General features: G+C 42.1%; 1 protein-coding gene across 3 annotated transcripts in view; it reads right to left on the minus strand.

Moving 5' to 3' along the window:
• LOC117975644 (uncharacterized) overlaps positions 1–14,181 on the minus strand; it is a 401,045-nt gene that overhangs the window by 131,119 nt on the left and 255,745 nt on the right. The window contains exon 2 of one of the 3 annotated variants that reach the window (XR_010109639.1): positions 8,476–8,648. The exons of the other annotated variants lie outside the window; for them this stretch is intronic. The gene's annotated coding sequence lies outside the window, so the exon portion shown is untranslated. The remainder of the gene's footprint in view (positions 1–8,475; positions 8,649–14,181) is intronic. 3 annotated transcript variants of the gene reach the window in all.

Below are 14,181 nucleotides of genomic sequence, written 5' to 3' on the forward strand. Positions count from 1 at the left end.
GTTTTGAGATACAGTTTTACTCTGTTGCCCAGGCTGTAGTGCGGTGGTGCGATCTCTGCTCATTACAATCTCTGTCTCCTGGGTCAAGCGATTCTGGTGCCTCAGCCTCCCGAGTAACTGGGATTACAGGCACATGCCAACCCCAGCTAATTTTTGGATTATTAGTAGAGATGGGGTTTCACCATGTTGGCCAGGCTGGTCTCAAACTCAAGTAATCTGCCCACCTCGGCCTCCCAAAGGGCTGGGGTTACAGGCATGAGCCACAGTGGCCGGCCTTTCTCAGCTGAGAAAATGGATTCTTGCAAGATGGAACTAAGTAGAGAAGGCTCTGAACGCTCAGAGCCAAGGGGTTTAGCTCATTCCACAGTGCAGAAACACCTCCAGAAAAGGTGCCTCTGCCACCAAGCCTTGCAGAGTGAGGAGTTGATCTGCCAGTAAAGGTGTGGAGGGTGCTTCAGGCAGAGAGGGTAATGGGTGTGCTCAGGCATGGGGGAGGTATGTGCAGATTGGAGAGGCTGGAGTCCACCATGCAGACTGAAACAGGCAAGAACTGAGGCTGCAGGAGGGACTAAAAATCAGATTGGGGACCTCGACAGGCAATGCTGAGGGGCATGGACACGACTAAGCCTGTGTGTGTGATGATAATTGATTTTCCTGAGTATTTAAACTGCAGGCAAGGCCTCCCCTTCCCTGGTGTACAAGAAGTGTACTCAAGAAGAAATCCTTTCGAGGAATGAAAACTACCATTTATTGAGTGCCTGATGTGTACCTTCTCTAAGGATGATCTCACCTACCTCCCAAACAGCCCTAAACAGTAGATATTAGTAACCTGATTGCACTAGTGTAAAGACCCATATAACCAAGGTCACATTGATAACTAGCAGAGCCAGGATTTGAACCCACGCCAGCTTGGTTCCAAAGTCTATGCTTTTCCCTTTAAACCGGGGTTTCTCAACCTCTGCATTATTGACAGTTTGGGGCCAGATCATTCTTTGTCGTGGGGACCTATCCTGCGCATAGTAGGATGTTTAGCAGCATCCTGACCTCTACCCACTACACAGCAGTAGAACCTCTCCCCCAAGTGAGACAATCGAATATATCTCTAGACAGTGTCAGATGTTACCCAGGGGATGCAAAATCGCTCTGGTTAAAAACCACTCCTTTAAACCATGCTCCCCCTTAAGATGTAAGGAGAGAAAAGACAAATAGGCACATAATTGTAGCTATGTGAGAGCCCCTGAATATCCTTGGTGAAGTAGAACAAATTCAAAATATATGATATATTTGTGAAAAAGTGAGAAAGACCCAAAATAAACAGGGTTCAATCAAGAGGGAATGTTGCTTCTCATTCATGTTAAAGTGCAGAGGGGGAGCATCTGGGGTGGGTGTGGCAGCTCTTTCACAAGCTCCTTGGGGAACCCAAGTGCCTTCCAGCTTTCTCCTCTGCCATTCCCAGGGTGTGGCCTCCATCCAAATCATCCAAGATGGCTCATCAACTATCACAACTGTATTCCAAGCAATAGGATTGAATAGGTAGGAAGGAGGCAAACCACACCTCTTAAATGTACTAGAAGCTATCACATGACTGCAGTTAGCTGCAAGGGGGACTTGGAAATCAAATCTTTATTCTGGTGGCTGTGGTCCAGCTAATAATGCACTGTTAAGCAAAAAGTCAAGAATTGGATTTAGGGGATCACCAGCAGCCTCTGCTCCATATGGTCATCTTTAGCTAGACAAGAATTTGTAATTTCATCAAACCACCTTTTGACTGCAAGCACCAATTTCCTATCCCTTGGAGTTCAGCTTTGTTTTCATTGTTCATTGAGCAAATGCTATGGGTTGAAGTGTGTCCAGCAAAAACATATTGAAGTCCTAATCCCCAGTACCTGTGAATGTGACCTTATTTGGAAATAGGATCTTTGCATATGATCAAGTTATGATGTGGTCATTAGCGTGACCCCTAACCTAATCTAACCGTGTCCTTGTAAAACAGGAAATTTGGACAGGGATGACACAAGATGGGATCAACTCCTCTTTCACCTATGTGAAGATGAAGGCAGGGATCTGGGTGATGCCAAGGAACACCAAAGATTGCCATAAAACCACCAGAAGCTAGAGGAGAAGCAGGAAACAGATTCTTCCTCAGAGCCTCAGAAGGAACCAACCCTGCTGACAGCCTGACCTTGGACTTCCAGCCTCCAGAACTGTGTAAATATATTTCTGTGGTTTAAGCCGTGTAATTCACAGTACTTTGTTACTGCAGCCCTAGTAAACTAATACAGCATACTTATGAGAAAAGAATATGAAGACTTCAAATGATTTTCCACAATCATTTGCACTAAAAATAAAGTGTTTCTAATCCCATTTTGTCTTCACAATCAAAAGAAAGACACCTTTACAGTCTCTACACCCTGAGAGGTGGATGTCAGGGAGCTCTGGTGAGCTGCTAAGGAGAAAGGACCTGGAGAACAAGAGTGAAGAGGGCTTTCCTTCCAGGAGGCCAGCAGTGACTGTCTCCTTCTCTCCATCTCATTTGAGGAAACCACCTCTGTCTTAACAGCCTGTCTCCTGCTAGCAGCTTCAATGATGGGCTTATACTCAGTGGTATTACAGTAAATACATGTACAGTAAACTGGCACTCCAAAATAAATACGTGTAAATATATATGTTTGTCATAAATTTCAATAATATAAAGGATGTGTAGTGTACAATTTACAAAAAGTATTATTTATTGTCAATTTCATAGAGCTAATTTATTCTCACAGAATGTTTCTATTGATTTTTGCCAAATCCTTATGTATTAGGGCTCTCCAGAGAAAGAGAACTAATAGGATATTACTTCTCTATCTATCTAGATACTCAGAGCTATCTGTCTACCTAGATAGAAACTCTAGATGGATAAAAAGATGATAGAGATAGATGATAGATAGATAGATAGATAGATAGATAGATAGATAGATAGATAGATAGATAGATAGACTCATTATAATGTAGTGGCTCACATGATTATGGAGGCTGAGAAGTCCCATGATCTGCCACCTGCAAGCTGAAGACCCAGGAAAGATGGTGGTGTCATTTGAAGGCCTGGAAGTCAAAGAGTTGATGGTGTAGATTCCAGTCCAAGTCTGAAGGCCTGAGACCCAGAAGCAGTGAGGGCAAGAGAAGATCAATGTCCCAGCTGAAGCAGTCAGGCAGAGTTCCTCTAGCTTTCCTCTACCTTTTTGTTCTGTTCCAATCCCCAACAGATCAGATGAGGCCCACCCACAGAGGAAGGGCCATCTTCTCTCTCAGTCTACTGTTTCAAACGCCAATCTCTTCCAGTAACACCCTCGCTGACATACCCGGAAGTAATGTTTTACCAGCTATCTGGGCATCCCATGGCCCAGTCAAGCTGACACATTAAAATTAACCATCACACCACAGCCAACATAGAAATGAATTCGACTGTGACTTGACAAGTGGAATTTTATTCCAATCCAGTTTTTCTCTAATAAATCTACTGTCATTAAACCTGATGTGTGATCTTCTGTCAAACTATTTTTCTACCCTTGTATTAATTGTACTCATTAAACTAAATTTTTTTCAGCTTTGGTAGTAAATCAAGCCCTAATTTGTGGTGTCTGCTGATTTCCATGGTGTAGATACTACATGACAGCCAATTTCAAACTACAATGGTGCCATCACTGAATGCAGAGTTGAGAAGAGATGTGCAGTAGCACAGCATTATATGACATTTCCACCACTCAGATGCAGGCGATGTGGATTACCTTAAGAGCACAGATAAAAGTAAAATGCACTAAAATGTTTAAGAAGAGATGAATTTTAAATATTACTGTCTTTGTCTTTAGTATAATTTATTTAATTGTAAGTTTATATAATTTAATTTTTATATTGGCTATGTTTACCAACTGGCTCACAACATTGCTGAAAATCTAACAATTGGCTCTTGTGGGCTGGTGCAAACTGGCTGCAGCACACCACTACCTGCGGCTGTTACCAACAATTAGATTTTACCACGATGTTAATGCAAGCACAGTTTCCCAGCTGCACTCAAAGAGAAAATAGTTGCACCTAATGCATTATTTCTTTTTTCTTTTATCACTCTTACCCTAAGATTCAACCCATGTAATTCGGCATCATCAATCATCAGTCATGAATATTTATTATATTCCTATGGGGTATACTGGACCATGGGTTCTTAAGATCAGAGGCTATGTCACCCCAATACCTAGCACAGTGTTAGACACATAGTAGTTGCTCGTTAAATGTTCGCAGAGCCATTGATCTAAAATTATTACATAGTATTCCAGGTGATCACAAGTCTGCTTAGGGTGCTTGAATATTTTTCTTTCCTTCAGTGTTTCTTTTCTGCTCAATTAGTAGTCAAAATGGCATAAAACTAGATGGATATAATTAACTGGGACCAAAGTAATTCTTTTCTTTCTGTCCTACTCTTTGTTGTTAAACCATGGTTATATGGCCCTGTGGGGTGATTACCAGAATCATCTGAGTGTAGCCCTAGGAACTCTCTCTGGGTGGCCTGAACAAGTCAGCTGGAATCAGCAGATGGGGCTGCATGCAAGGAATTAGCTTCCAATAGGATAAGTAATGTCCTCCTTCTAGAAGTGGGGTGTATAACTTCCTTCAGCCCCAATGTCTCGAGGTCTGGGCAGCTAACATTCCCAGACAACTCCTACCGACAGTTGGCAGCCCAAATCCAGACTGCCAGCTGCCAGATAATGAGTGTGTTTTCCTCCACTGACATGGTTACTTGCTTTTAAATGCCCTGTGTAAAATGGAATCCCCTAGAGTGTGGGGTCCAAACACTGGAATGGTGCCCTGGCCTCACACACCTCCCTGGGATAATGAAGGAATCAGGAAACCAGTGCCTTCTCTCTCTCAACAACCGTTGGCCTATGTTAGTTTTTCATCTTCCCAGTACAGCCTGTATTATAACCCAAACTGTGTGACACTGTAGAATTTACATCAAACCCAGACGGGACTCACTTGGTTGCACAGGTGGCATCCCAGAAGGAACCCACCTTCAGGATAGACACCCACCGTGTTCCACATTAGCTGAGACTATATGCATGGAGTTCCAGTGGTTGGGGGAGCCTGAGACAAGCAATCAGGCCACCTGGAGCTCGGCAGCCCCTAAAATAGATGCGTCATCTGATGACAAGTTTTCTAGATCCCTAGTTCACAAATGGCTTATCTCTGAATTTCCAATGAACACACACGCTGAAAAACAAAAGACAGTCCAACAAAACAAAAGCCTAAGTTCCCCTGAGTGTCATGAAGTCCATGGAGCTACTGCACTTGATGTCATTCAATCTTCACTGCGAGGGTTTCTTGTTGATGCCCAGGAGAGAACTGAGGGTGCTCTTGAGAATGCCTATTGTTCACACATCCAGACCCTAAACATGGCACTTTGTCCTGGGATCCTTTCAGTTACAAAGAAGGAAGTATACTAGGCTCAATTCTGTCAGATGTTCTGGCTAATGTGCATGTAATAAACAAATTGTAGAAGGTGAGCTAGTTCACTGAAGGCTCTAAAGACGATCCAGTGAAAAGAACAAAGTTCCCGAAAGACACTCAATATATTCACCAGCATATTTTGCCTCTTTTACCCTCTCTCAAGCATCATTGTGAACATTTAGGGTCATCATCAGAAAGATGCCGCTGGTGGACACCTTAACAGGTATATGGCACATGGTAACTTTAGACAGGAAACCTCTGCCTGATATTTTGAAGTATATTTGGAGATAACTTCTGGGGCACCACATGGTCAGAGCCCACTAAGAGAATAGCAGGTTCTTGATACTTCTGTTTCAAGAGTTCAAGGGCTACAGTGAAGCAAACTAATCCAAGCACTAAAAACATCAGAATCCATTTCATATTATTTTCTGTATGCCTAGTGCATGTTGCTAGAATAATTGTTTGCAAAGAGGCAGGGAAATAAAACTGAGCTTGGCTCCTCATGCAGTACAACCCAGCAGCGCTGAGCACGATGGAGCAGTTGTCCTCATATCAGCCCATCATCCAGCCACCACCCTGCAACTGGGTCCATGAGGTCAGGTCTCTAATGGCTGATCTGACTGATCAGGCTTTCAGAGTACGTCAGACAGCAGTAGCTGCTGTTTTGCTGAACTTGACGGCAGGACCATGCCCATTTAAAACACTAAGGTCAAATCACGTCTCTTCCTGAAATTCTTCATGATGGCACTAAGCAAAGAACACACAATTTTTGATTGTCCAAATACAAGTCTGGTTGTCAAGAACCATGCGAGCTATAAAAACACCTTCCTACCCTCAAATGAACAAAGAATTCACTCAGGTTATCCTAAATATCACTGGGAAAGCACTGAATAACTTTATGAGGCTCTTAAAGCAGTCATTGCAAACACATGGGTGAAAAGCTTTCGAGTCACACAAGGAAGAGTCATAAGCCATATTTGGCATCATTATTTTTATAACCAGCAAAGTGATCTCTCTTGAAATTGCTTAGGGATCATTAGCATTGAATGATTAGGAATCTAAGACACCAATATCATGATTACTTATTTCTATAAATGATAATGTTTTAGTGTTGGAAATCATATTGCCGGTTGAAACAATTGAGTAATTACCAGTAGCACAAAGGACACCAGCACAAACACAATAACATAAAACACACTCTCTACTGACTCTAGCTCTGCTGAGAAGATTCTTTTCAAACAGGGAAAAAGGCAGGGATAATAGCAGCCATGGCCACAGAAGCTGGCTACAATATACATTGTCAAGAACATGTATGCAATATCGACATTAATTGTGATTGAAGTAGCATGCCTATGGTTTCTGTCTATAGGTGTTTTCTCTGTGCTACCTGAACCCCAAAACCTTGTTTGATAGACTAAAGGTCACTGCCAAACCCAAACGTTAATAGCTTGGTTTTGATGGAAACATTTTGCTTCAGTATATTTTCCATAACCTATTTTTCATTACCCATCCACCTTCTACCTGGCACTGTTGTTTCCATATACAACATTATAACATGGATGTTTTATGATAAAATATTAAGCAAACAAAGAAGGCAACCTGTATACACACAAGGCATACCCTTGTATAGCTCACATCTGTTCAGTAAATACCTATAGCTTTTGTATTTAGCAATTTCTGTCATTATTTGGAGCACTGAAACTAATCCTATTTTTTCCTTAAAAAAAAAACTTCCAGCATATTTTTTTAAGGTTGGTATAGTTGGTAAGCCTGAGATCAGGGCACCAGCGTGGTTAGGTTTTGGGGAAGGCCCCCTTCTGGGTTGCAGACTGCAGTCTCCTCATTGTATCCTCAGATGGTGGGAAGACAGTGAGCTAGCCCTCTGGCCTCTTCTTATAAGGGCACTGGTCCCATTCATGAAGGCTCCACCCACATGATGTAATTACCTCTCAAGGCTGCATCATGATCACATTGGGGGTTAGATTTTAACATACGGATTTTGGAGGGATACAAATAGTCCGTAACGGTTGTTTTGTGTCTTTCGTCTAACACGTAATAACTGAAAACCATGTGTATCCTTAGGGATATAACATAATTCTTAGGAGACCTGAAACTCACCAAGAGATCTCATCTGAGATCTTCAAATGTCTTCATGTTGTGGGTTCTTAGTATTTAAACCTACAGCACAAGAAAATGATTTTTTTTTTTGAAATGGAGTTTCACTCTTGTTGCCCAGGCTGGAGTGCATTGGCACAGTCTCGGCTCACTACCACCTCTGCCTCCCGGGTTCAAGCAATTCTCCTGCCTCAGCCTCCTGAGTAGCTGGGATTACAGGCACCTACCACCATGCCCGGCTAATTTTTGTATTTTTAGTAGAGACGGGGTTTCCATGTTGGCCAGGCTAGTCTTAAACTCCTGACCTCAGGTGATCCGCCTGCCTCGGCCACCCAAAGTGCTGGGATTACAGGCATGAGCCACCATGCCTGACCTAAGAAAATGATTTCTAAGATGGACAATATTACACTGATTACCAAACTCCAAATTAACATTCACATTCCACTTCTAAGGCGACACACCTGCTTTGCTTACCTGTGAGTTCATGTTTTTAATAACTACAAATTGGCAGATGATACCTTGCATAGTCATTGAATTTCAGTGTTTTTCAGCCAGCCTATCTGTGTTTCAACAATCTTGTCAATGTTTCTAGATCTAATCATCACACCATAGGGGCAAATGCAAAAAAAAAAAAAGCAAAGCACATAATTTAGCAGTTTATAATCTAGTAGGCATAATAAAACAGACGTACATGAAAAGTAGTTACAAGAAATTACTTATAATTTTCCTTAACATTTTAAGGCAATACCAAAAGAAATGTCAATACTTAATGCATGATTGATTATAAGGATTAAAAGTCAGATTTGCCTGCCTCTAAATTCTGTTTTCTGTGCTACATAAACAATTCCAGAGAGGTCTGCCAATCTTACTATATCCACTAACCTCAGAACTTGCCATTAGTAGAATGTCTCTGAAAGTCCCAGCAGCTTTTCAATAGAGGAGACACAAGGTAGCTGTGAGATGCAGAGGCCTTGATACAAATCTCAGGAGCTGGTTTGCCAATGGGATCATCAAGTTTTTCTCCCCAGCAGGGACATCTCATGTCATCTGTTGTTCTGAAACATTAGGGGACTCATTTAACTGATAATGAAAATGACAGCAATTACCGGATTTTCTAAATGCCTGCGTCTTAGGGCTTGGAGGACATTTGTGGGAGAAACTGCTCCTTTCCAGACAACCTGTCCTGGTTTTAACCTTGTACTGCAGCTATGTGAGATGCACCAGCTGGGGGAAGTTGGGTGAAATTACTGTGAATTCTATAATTATTTCAAAATTTAACATTACAAACAATGAAAATATAACCTGAGTAGTTCAACAGGCGAGACACACAGTGTCCAAAGTGAGACGTGGAAGAAGTGCTCCCCATAACTCCTGAGCACGTGGTGTCTCCCCGTGGTCCCCTTTGTCCCTTTGTCCTGGAGCCAGGGTTCCCAGAGGGGACTGCAGGCAGCTAGTTTGAACATGGAATTCGGAGTTAAAGGACTTGGTCATGGTCCTGACTCTCCCACTAACTGACTCTGGTCACGCCGCTTAGCCTCTGAGTCTGTTTCTTTACCTGTAAAGCATCTCTTTCTTTTTTAGAAAAGGCCACTTACAGATTCACAAATATTGGGTATTCTGACCATCCTTTCTATCAGTTGTGGCCCCAGAGACCTGTGTAAGGCCAGCGGCCCTTTCAATGTGGTGCTCAAGTCCCTCGACTGCCATGGCAGAGCTCTTGAGGTGGCCCACAGGTGACCCAGCCTCTTAGCCTCACCACAAATCCAGGCCTTTGCTTACAAGAAGTAACTTTGTTCTTATTTATCCACAGCTGCTTGCGGTCACCCCCGTCCACGGCAACAGCCACTGGATGTCACATTGCCTGCTGCCAGCCATACATGTCCCCGCCATCACAGCAGACCTATTATCAGCTGTGACTCAGGGCAACTCCCTGGGCTGTTGATATGGCTTGGATGTGTGTCCCCTCCAAATCCCATGTTGAAATGTGACCCCCAATGTTTGAGGTTGGGTCTGGTGGGAAGTGTTTGAGTAATGGGGTGGATCCCTCATGAATGACTTCGTGCCATCCTTGTGATAATGAGAGAGTTCTCTCTCTGAGTTCACACAAGATCTGGTTGTTTAGAGAGTCTGGGACCTCCCTCTTCTCTGTCTTGCTCCTGTCTTGCCATGTGATATGCCTGCCCCCATTTCACCTTCCACCATGATCAGAAGCTTCCTGAGGTCTCACCAGAAGCAGGTGCTGGAGCCATGCTTCCTGTACAGCCTGCAGAACCAGGAGACAATTAAATCTCTTTTCTTTATAAATTACCCAGCCTCAGGTATTTCTTTATGACAGTGCAAATGGACTGACACAGCTATCTTCCAGGGCCAGTAGTTGGAGGCTTTGTCCTGCCCTGGCATGTTCCATAGAGCTGGGGAGTGTCAATGAGCAAAGAGTCAAAAGTGCCGGGTGCAAGAGGCCCAAGTGTCCCTTCCCCACAGGAAGCTGAAGACCAGCATGGCAGCAGGGGCCTTGCCTCATGGAGATCGAAACCACATAGGTCCTGGAAGCAATGCCAGCCTGCCTGATTCCCTTCTGTAAACTTAAGCATTCTTACCATATGATTCAGTAATCATGCTTCTTGGGGAGACTTAAGCATTCCGGAAAGCTCTGTGTGTTCATGCACTGAATACTGGTCAAGTTTACTCTGGAAAACAGGGGCCATGCTATGTGTTCTCTACATCATGAGTCTTAATTCAAGGAAATGGAAGCATTGAAGCAGTTATTTTTCTAAAGCTGTGATTTTCTAAGTGGGTATGGGAACCAGCAGCATCAACCTCACCTTGGAAATTGCTAGAAATGTAAATCTGAGGCCCTACCCTAGGCCTACTGAATCATGCACTCCAAGGATGGGCTCCAACAGTCTGTGCTTTATCAAGCTGTCTGGGTGCTTCTGATCCAGCTCAAGTTTGAGAACCACTATTCTAGAGCTTTCTAGAGCCTTGCTCTGGACCTTACCACTGCCTACAGCAGCCTCCCCAGTCTCATTCGCTTGCCTTTCTTTGGGAAACTCTAACCCAAGACCATTCGGGGGAAGAAGATTCTGAGAAATATATTTCCTAGCTTTTCCTCTGCAGAGATCTTAGGGGTAGTGGTGATACCAAGGAGACAGATAACACAGCTAATAAATACAAAAGTGATGGAAACATCTCAGGTGGTTCTGGACATATGTGGAAGCGGCCACCCCCCAGGCTCCAGGGGAGCTTCTCTAGCCTCAAGAACCTTCCCCAATAACCCCCCTATATCATGACAGAGCCTCAAGTCCCTCATTAGAAATCTCTCCTCTGGGGCATTAGATCCTTTTGCCTTGCTTTAGTAAAATATTTATAGCCCAACCCTTTTTCTTAAGAGACTTTATTTTAAAGAGCCCTTTTAGTTTCACAGCAAAATTTTTGTTTTTGTTTTTGTTTTGAGACAGAATCTGTCTCAAACAGACTGTGTCTCCCAGGCTGCAGTGGACTGGTGTGATCTCAGCCCACTGCCACCTCCGCCTCCCAGGTTCAAGGGATTCTCTTGCCTCAGCCTCCCCAGTAGCTGGGATTACAGGCACACACCACCAAAGCCCGGCGAATTTTTGTATTTTTAGTAGAGACGGAGTTTCACCATGGTGGCCAGGCTTGTCTCGGACTCCTGACTTCAAGTGATTTGCCTGCCTCAGCCTCCCAAAGTGCTAGGATTACAGGTGTGAGCCACCATGTCCGGCCAGCAAAATTGAGCAGAAAGTACCAAGATTTTCTATATATTCCTTGCCCCTACATAGGCATAGCCTCCCCCATTATCAACATCTCCCACCACAGAGGTACATTATTACATTTGCTGAACCTGCATTGTCACACCATCATTACCCACAGTCCATAGTTTACATTAGGGCTCAACTTTGGTGTTGTACATTCTATGGATGTGGACAAATGTATAATGACATATACTCACCATTAGAGTATCATGCACAGTAGTTTTACGGCCTTAAAAATCCCCTGGGCTCCTATTCATTTCTCCCTCCCGCTAACCCCATGGCAACCACTGATCTTTTTATTTTCTCCACAGATCTGCCTTTTCCAGAATGTCACGTATTCAGAATTATAGAGTAAGTAGCCTTTTCAGACAAGCTTTTTTCACTTAGTAATAACTGTTTAAGTTTCCTCCATGTCTTTTCATGGTGTGATCGCTCATTTCTTTTTAGTGTTGAACAACATTCCATCATCTGGATGTATCACAGTTTAACCATTAACCTACTGAGGGACATCTTGATTGCTCCCAAGTTTTGGCAATTATGAATAAAGCTGCTATAAATATGCATGTGCTGGTTTTTGCGTGGACATAAGTTTTCCACTCCTTTGGGTAAATACCAAGAAGCACGATTACTGAATCATATGGTAAGAGTATGTTTCATTTTGTAAGAAATCACCAAACTGTCTTCCAAAGTGGCTGTACCATTTTGCATTTCCACCTGCAGTGAATGAGGGTTCCTATTGACCCACATCCTCACCAGAAATTGGTGGTGTCAGTGGTCTGAATTTTGGCAATTCTAATAGGTGCATCATGGTATCTCATTGTTTTAAATAAACAGTTTTGGTAAATAATGTAGACATAAAGAGAAGTTTAGGAGTTGAAGATATCAACATATTTAAAAATGTTATCACACAGACACATATATATATTTATTTATATATTTCTTATTTTATATATTTGGAACTTGAACTGATACTGGCCAAAATACAAAACAGGTGTTTTATGGAAATACATGTGATACCTTTGCTGGTGATAAAGTAATCCCTTTTTTATATAGAATTTACAGATAATTTCAACAAGGAACATGAAGAAAATGCATATTTGAAGTCTGAAATAATAGACTGGAGCTTCATGAAGCACCAGAAAAAGCACAGGCAAATCTTCATCATTTCTCAGGTTTTTACATTTTATTTAATTTTGTTCAGTTAAAGAACCAAAGCCCAAGGCTATTAAGGGCTGGACTATGTGCCCAAGAAACTTCCTTCTACAACTGGATGGCCACTGCCCTTCCCCTTCACATGGGCACTTCACATCAAGATGTCTTTGAGGCACAAGTATGGAGTACCCAAGTCATATCAAGGGGAGATAGAACTTGAGCCAAAATAGTTAACAGAGAACTCAGAGGAGTGACATGGGGGTTATTAAAATGGGCTGCTAACACTCCAGCTCATCTTTCCTTTTTTAAAATTAAAAATAGTTATATGCAAATACTCTAGGATTTAACAGTCACTAACATCTGATGTATGCATTCGCATATTAGGTCAATTTTCTAATTGACGCAAAGGTATTTTGACAGCACTGGGCAACCACAGGGAAGATGAAGGGGGTGGAGAAAGATGAAGGAGAGTCCACATCACTGACTGTAGACCATCAAGAGAATGCTAGTAGATTTCATTTATTCAAGACTTCAGACTGGAGGCAGAGCAAAGCAGTGAACTAGAAGGTTCCACCAATGGTCTCCCTGGCAAGGACACCAATTTAACAACTATCTACACAGATAAAGCACCTTTAAAAGAACCAAAATTCAGATTCCAGAGCTTCACAAGTCCTATAACATTCTTTAAAAGTGCTAGCGAGATGATGAACATTTTAAGAGCAACTAATAATATAACTATTTCAAAAATAATCTTAGTCATCATACAATTCTTTCTAGAAAGACTATTCACTACTGAAAATGTTAATACTAATAAAGTATTTCTGAACTTTGAAACGTGTTATCCAGAGAATGTGAAAAAATAACTCAGAAACAGAATTGAATACAAAATCAGTAAGGTAGGGCTATACAATAAAAATGTAATAATATATTATAATATAATAACATGTACCACACATATAATGTTAAATTTTACAACCAAATTTAAATAATTTAAAATAAATATGTAAAACTGATTTTAATATTGTATTTTATATAACTCAGTATATTTAGAATATCATTTCAACATGTAATCAATATAATAAATTATGAAAGAGATATTTTTAAAAATAAAAAAATTAAAACTTCAAGTATTTCGGGGAACCATCATAAGCCTGGCACTGTGTAAACACCAAAGACATAAGAAAGAATAAGACAGTTCTCCTCTTCAAGGAGGTTACATTCCAGAGAGACAGATAAACAACAAATTTTAAGCAATATAATTGGTGCTGCAGTCAAGATATGGGTAATTTATTATGTGATCAGATTAGAGAAGGGGTGCTCCTACTTGGGGGTGTGCTGGATGTCTTCTGTCTGCATTTCTATATCTACTTTCAACCGTCTGCATCCTGCAGGTAGGCTGGTTGTGATAATCAGCCTCCAAGGTGGCACCTAGTGATCTCTGCCCTCTGGTTTTCCTGCTCCTGAATAACACCCTCCCATGTTATATGAGGGCTGGTCTGTGTCAGATGTGATGGTATGCGACTCTCAAGGCTAGGTCATCATACATACCACAACTTCTCAGTTGCTCTCTCTTAGATCACCTGCTCTGGGGGAAGAAAGCTGCCATGTCATGAGGACACCCATGTAACCTTATAGAGGAGCCCCCTGTGATAATGGAACTAAA

This window comes from Pan paniscus, chromosome 14 (assembly GCF_029289425.2).
Source record: "Pan paniscus chromosome 14, NHGRI_mPanPan1-v2.0_pri, whole genome shotgun sequence".
NCBI classification, from domain to species: Eukaryota; Metazoa; Chordata; class Mammalia; order Primates; family Hominidae; genus Pan; species Pan paniscus.